Below are 7057 nucleotides of genomic sequence, written 5' to 3'. Positions count from 1 at the left end.
AGCACACTAGCCAGCAAACAGACAAGTGCCAAGCAGTAAAGCAACGGCACTCCTACTCATTTCTACACAAAGTTAGTTACCTTGGGGCTGGAGACATGGCTTAGCAGTTAAGGTCCCTGAATCCACTTCCTAGAGGACCTGAGTTCGATTCCCAGCACCTACATTCCAATATTCTCTGGCCTCCGTCTGTGTCAGTCACATACAGACACACATGGAGGCAAACCACCCACACATGTATAAAATAAAATAATGCAATGCATTTAGTGTGCTTTGGATGTGTTGTCTTTAATATTTGAAAATTAACCATAGCATTTCTGTGTAAGGTAATGTTTAATATTTCACCCGAGTTGAACGTAAAAGATTTCCCTGCTCGAGAGTACTACAACACACGCTTGAGGCAGATGCCATTACCTGGGACATCTATGTTTTGTTCCTGGTCACACTGCGTTGCTCTGGCAAGAATCTTTTCCGGGATTCATTTACCGTTCTATCTGGCAGGAAATTGACTGTTATTGTGTTTACATGCAATGTGTGCACAAATAAGTTTTAAAAAGGCAGTATTAACCCCCGCTAAGATCTTTTTGAGCAGCATATGTTATGCCAAGTGTGCTTGATCGCAATGTTTCCTCATTACACATTACCTTTCTGTGGCAGAAAGCAATCACGTGGGCCCCTGATGTATTGCTCTGTTCACTTAGGCTGATTTCACTCACTGACATTGTAGTAATACTTTCTGTTTGTATTCAAGTGCGGTGTTGCTATAGATTTGGGTTTGTGGGAGCGTCTCTATTAGACATCAGACTTTGCATCATATGTATTTCGTGGATTACTGTGGACATTCCAAGATTCTTTGCTTCGGAAAAGTTTGCTGATCACAGGGGTGATTTGTATCAGGAATTGTTAGCAACACAACTTTGCAGACATTGGAAATAAACTTCAAGTCCACACTTCTCTCCATTTTTTTTATTACATCAAATGTAAGATGCCATGATGATTTGTTTTTTCTTTTGAAAGAGAGCAAGGAGGTATGTGGTATATAGGGTGGCTTGAGGGAGGAAAGGGAAGGGAGAAATGATGTAATTATAATCTCAAAATATGAAAGAAGTAATAAAATTACTATTTGATAGTTTCACACCTGTGTAAATGAAATGACGTCATTTAAAACCCCTGTTACCCTCTCCCATGCCCCTTCTGCCTTCTCCAGCTGAAACCATTTTCCCATCAGCTCCCTTTCCTGCTTCCATACTTTTGTGTATGGTGTATGTGAGACCCACTGAGGTCAATCAGGGCCCCTTTGCATGAGCACTGGGTGAGGGAGGGTGGCACAGGCAACTAACCAGAGAGTCCACCACTGGAGAGAGTGACATCCCTTTCCCCAACCACCACTGACTGCTGATGGTGGCTGGCAGTCCTTCAGGGAGGGGTTGGACCTCCGGAGCCCTTCGCTGTCCCATGAAGAAGTGTGGATGGACCCAGTGCTGTCCAGGTCCTGTCCAGGTCGTCAGGGCTGCAGTGAGTCTGTGGGTACAGTAGCTCTGCCATACCCATAAGGCACCTCTGTACGGCACACCCCCATCCTCCAGCTCTTACATTCTCATCACCCCGTTCATAGTCCCTGAGCCCTGGAGGGGGGCATCTAGATGACCCACTTAGAGCTGAGCATTTCTCCATCCCTCCCCCTTCCCAAAAAGTAGGGAAACTGTGGCTTTAAAACCACAGCATCTGTGTTTCTTACTTTTATTGATGCATCCAAAGACCTCACAATTTAGCAGAATATGTCTCTACCGCTTAAAAATCGCTTAATGTTGGTCACTATATTTGAGTTTGGGGTCTGAACTTTGCCAGTTTGATTCTGGTGTTGGTTAGCTTAATTGGTTTAGGTCTCTTTTATAGCTCAGATCTTGAATGTTTCCAAAAGGCTCATGGACCAAAGGCTTAGCCTCAGGTGGTGCTACTGGGCAGTGGTGGAATCTTTGAGATGAGAGACATGTGTAAGGCCATTAGGACATTTGTGGCATGCTCCTGTCTCAGCCCTTCTTCTTTTTCTCTGTTACTTCCTGGCTGTCAGGCGAATAATCTCTCTCCGTCCTGGCTTCCCACCACGATGTGTTGTCTTAACACAGGCCCAAAGTAACAGCCAATTAAAGGCCAAACAAGTGGTTTCTCTTTGTAAGTTGATTACTTCCAGTGTTTTGCTACAGTGATGAAGCGGTAACTAAACCCGCTTACTTACTGCGTCGTTTACTCCGTCCACTCCCGTTGCCTTCAGGTTTCTGTTGTCGTTATCTTTGCCAGTCTCCTTTGCCGGTATGGGCTGACCCCCTTCTGCTTCTGCACAGCTTTCGGCTGACGTAAGCACAGACTGTTGGAAAGGTAGGGTGGACTGTTAGCTATGTACAGAAGTGTAATTAAAAGATCCCAGCTCTGCAGTTGTTAACTGTAGGGAGCCGCAGTACACGTTTAGGATATATATGGATCAATTTAACGGTTGCCAGCAAAATCCCATACAAACTACAATGAGGGGAGAAAAGGAAGCCCATGTGAGCTAAGGAAATACAAGAAAGAAAACTGAGGCCATGCAGAGAGAAGTGGAGATGGGGGGGGGCATGTGAGGCCAGGAAGATGAAGCAGCAGAACCAGCTTCCCTTTGTCCCTCCAACTCCTATGAGGCCTCACTATACTTCCAAACATTTCTCTCCAAAAGAAAAGCAGTTGTTGAACAATTTCCGTTTGATCCTTAACCGAGAGCTTCTGATTCATGTCATCAAAAATGCCTTACAGCCAGGCGGTGGTGGTGCACGCCTTTAATCCCAGCACTCGGGAGGCAGAGGCAGGCGGATCTCTGAGTTCGAGGCCAGCCTGGTCTACAAGAGCTAGTTCCAGGACAGGCTCTAGAAACTACAGGGAAACCCTGTCTCGAAAAAAAAAAAAAAAAAAAAAAAAAAAAAAAAAAAAATGCCTTACAGTATTTTCTTACATTTTTAAAACTTAATGCTTATTTGACTTGAGTTTTTACATTAATAGAAGAATTAAAAGAGACTGAATTGATGTGAATTTTTTATTTCTCCCCTTGGTCACAAAGAAAGATCCAGATCCCCCAGTTCCCTACTAATATTTGCTTTGCCCATTTTCTCTTTGTCTTGGCAGCCAAAGCAGCACCAGCACATGGTTTATTCTTAATTATTGTCTTAAATTTATCCCAAATAGGTAAGGTGTCAGATTCTCATCTCCCTGAGTTACAAATTCAAGTTATGTAAAAATGAAATCTATAAATCTGTGAATACACAGGTACATAGTGGGGAAAAGATTGGAAGACCATATAGCGAAATGTTATGAGTGTTTACTCTTGGTTTTCCCCTTGTTTATGCTTTTCTGCAAACAATGAGAGTATATTAGTTTGTAATCAAATAAATGCAATTATGTGACATTAAAAAGCGAACAATTAATTTCCTCCAAGCCTGACTTTGCTGAGAGACGGAGGTTCCTAAATAGATAGTAGTTTTGTTTTTATTGATTTTCACATTTGCTATTATTTGGTCCAAGAGCAATTTTGTGGAGCATTTTTTCATTTTATGAGCCCCGAGGATGCTTTATCTTCTCAGCTTCTATGACTAATAGAGAGCGATTTTCCCAATCAGCTGACTTGCGGTGGAGGAGACTGGGTCGCGATATTTGTCGCTGTCTGCTCTACCCCCAGTCTCTCGGCTGGTTCTGACCTGAATTCCAGGCACAGGTAACAACTAAAAGTCTGACACAAGTGCCTTTGCTACTCGTGGCTTTCAGGCGTCTGCCTCATGCCGGTGCAGGCGCTGGTGGCGGGATACAGAAGCTGATGAGAGACAAACTCTTTCTATAGTAGTCTGCTTTGTCGTCCTTGTGAATGAAAACCTAACAGTCGCGACAGAAAAGAGAAACGAGTTGTGTTGTTTGTGGTTTCAGAGGTCAGGCCGGCATGGCAGGGAGGGTGGAGCAGAACAGAGACGCTCATAATATGGTGGCCAGGAGGTAGAGAGAGGGACCAAACTGGGAAGCTGGCATAACCTTCCAAGGCATGGCTCCAGTAACCTGCTTCCTCTAGCCGTGCCTTCTGTCCTCAGGTTTGCACTAATCACGCTGATGGAAACAGGAGCCCTTTTCACTTACAAACCATAACACCCTGTTTTCATGGAGCCGATATGCTAATGGGGAGATTGCAGACAAATCATAGCACAGCGTATAGAAATGCAAACTACCCAGGGGGTAGTTTGTGTGGGGGCACAATAGATATTACATTTAGGGGAAGGATCCTTTCAAAGTGGATTTGCATTGAGATATCTGAGAATTCAGATACAATCATCCCAGGCAGTAGAGATGCTAGTGAGCTGATCAGAATGGACTAGATGGGTGTTGAAAGGGGGTGATCCGAGCACACAACGGTAAACTCAAGAGGTGGTGGGGCTGAAGAGGTGGGAAGACAACAGCTCGTGAAGGTGCAGGGTATGGGGGAGGAGATGCAAATGTTGGTTTTGATTTGATAAGAAAGTGACCAAACTAGCTGCTTTTCTCATCTCTAAAGCAAAATACCAGGCATAGGCAACCTAAAGGAGAAAGGCTCTGTTCCGCTCGTGGTTCCAGAGGTGTCAGCTCTTCATGGTGTGGAAAGAGCAGAGTTTGGCAGCCAGGAAGAAGAGAAAGAGTTTATCAGAGGGGGAGAGCATAAAAATTACCCGTGATGAAATGGGTGTTGTATGATGATAAAAGAATCATTTCGTTAGGAAGATATACAATATATATATATATGTTTGTGTGTGTGTATGAACACACACATATATATGTTCAAAACAACAGAACTAAGACAAATATTTGAAGTAAAATGTAATTGAAAGAAGAAACAGACAAATCCATAATTATTGTCAGATATTAAATATTCTTCTCAATAACGGATAGAAGTTTTCGATAGAAAACCAACAGTAGGGGGCTGGAGAGATGGCTCAGAGGTTAAAAGCACTGGCTGCTCTTCCAGAGGTCCTGAGTTCAATTCCCAACAACCACATGGTGGCTCACAACCATCTGTACTGAGATCTGACACCCTCTTCTAGTGTGTGGGCATACATCAAGACAGAATGTTGTATACATAATAAATAAATCTTTAATAAAAAAAGAAAGAAAAACCAACAGTAGGACAGAATAGCAAACAATACTATCAAACAATGTGCTCTAGTCTATACTTCCAGGGCATTCTACCCCAAGGCAGAAATAAAACAAATTTCACCTAATTTAAAAGAACCAAAATTCACACAACATTTTCTGGTGACAATGGAATCAAATTAACAATCATTCACAGAAAGAAAAATTCCAAGCATAAGAAGTTAAACAGTATCCTTGTAATACCCCGAGTCAAAGAGGAAGGCTCAAAGAAAAAAAAAACTTGTGAGCCACAGATAAATCAATGCCCAGGAGGAAAACTGAAAGTGCTCAAGGCTCTTATTAGGAGAGAAGAAAGCCCCAAATAAAAGCCAAAGCTCTTTTATGCCAATCTAGAAAAAGAATTGCAAAATGAACCCAAAGCAAGGAGAAGAAAGACACAGCAAGGAGTAGAAATTGATATACTTGAAGGGAGGGAAGAAATATAGAAAAGCAATGGGAGACAAAAAATGTTTCTTTAAAAATATCAATAAAGTTGACATGTTGATAGCAAGGCTGACAATGGAAAAAGCAAGAGTTAGATTATTCATATCAAAGAGAGAAAAGAGCTACCACTACTGACCCTTGGGACAGCAAAGGCCACAAGCACGGGTATAGTACTACACCAGCGTGCACAAGGATTTGGCAAGTTAGAGGAAATGGACCAATCCCTTGAAAAACACTAAGTACTACAGCTCACCCAAACTGAAACAGGTTGTTTAAATAAGCTTCCAGTCACTAGAGATTTGATTTATTTTGATAAAAATGCATTAATACTTTTTAATTCCCCAAAAGGAAATCTTTATGGTGGTTTCAATAGAGAATGCAAGCAATTCTTGGAGGATAGCATCAATTGCATTTAGTCTCTCCCAGAGAAACCCAAGTGGGAAGAAAAAGACAGACAGACAGAGATACACATACAGACACGCAGAGACAGACACACAGAGAGAACTTCTCAGTTTATCTTGTCAAGATTGCAGTGCCCCTCTATAAAAACCAGATAAAGACAATGTGAGAAACAATACTATGGGCAGTGGCCCTCTTGAACACAGGCACAAATGTGTGATGAAGTATTAGCAAATAGAATTCTCTAGCCAGCGCATGCCTTTAGTCCCAGCACTCAGGAGGCAGAGGCAGGCGGATCTCTGTGAGTTTAAGGGTAGCTTGGTCTACAGAAAGGGTTCCAGAACAGTCAGGACTGCACAGAGAAACCCTGTCTTGAAAAAAAAAACAGAATTCACAAATGTCTTTATAATTTTCCTCTTATGTATCGTGCACTATTTTGGTAGGTACATTCTTCATTGGGGAGGGGGCCACTAATGTACTGTGCTTTATTTAACTTTTAAGTTAGCATACAAAGTGACAGGTTTCCATGTGACGTTTTTCATCCATATTTGTTTTTGTTGATCTTCCCGGTTCCCGCTCTTTTCCCCACCTCCCTGCCCCTCTTCCCTGTTTGTTTTCCTCTGCTCCCAACGCTCCCTTCCACAGTTCCACGGCACGCATGGCTTTTCACCTCCCTCACCCCTTTGCCCTAAAGTCTCTTTGCTCATTGCCCCCTTTCTACGTCATGACATATAAACACACACACACACACACACACACACACACACACACACACACACACACACACACACACACTTACATACACACACATGTATGCATGCACACACTCCCGGACACCCACAGATGCACTCAGACACATGCATGCAACACATGCACACACACACACACACGCTGCACTTCCCCAAAATAAGAGAGAACTTACAATAATTTTCTTTCGGAGCTTGCATTATCCCTTTATATAGTATGTCCCAGTTCCATTCGTTTTCCTGCAAATTTCATTTTTCCATGTATCACATTTGTGGCATCTATTCATCAGCTGATGAACACC

This window comes from Arvicola amphibius, chromosome 6 (assembly GCF_903992535.2).
Source record: "Arvicola amphibius chromosome 6, mArvAmp1.2, whole genome shotgun sequence".
Classification (NCBI taxonomy): domain Eukaryota; kingdom Metazoa; phylum Chordata; class Mammalia; order Rodentia; family Cricetidae; genus Arvicola; species Arvicola amphibius.
This window is presented reverse-complemented; position numbering follows the sequence as displayed.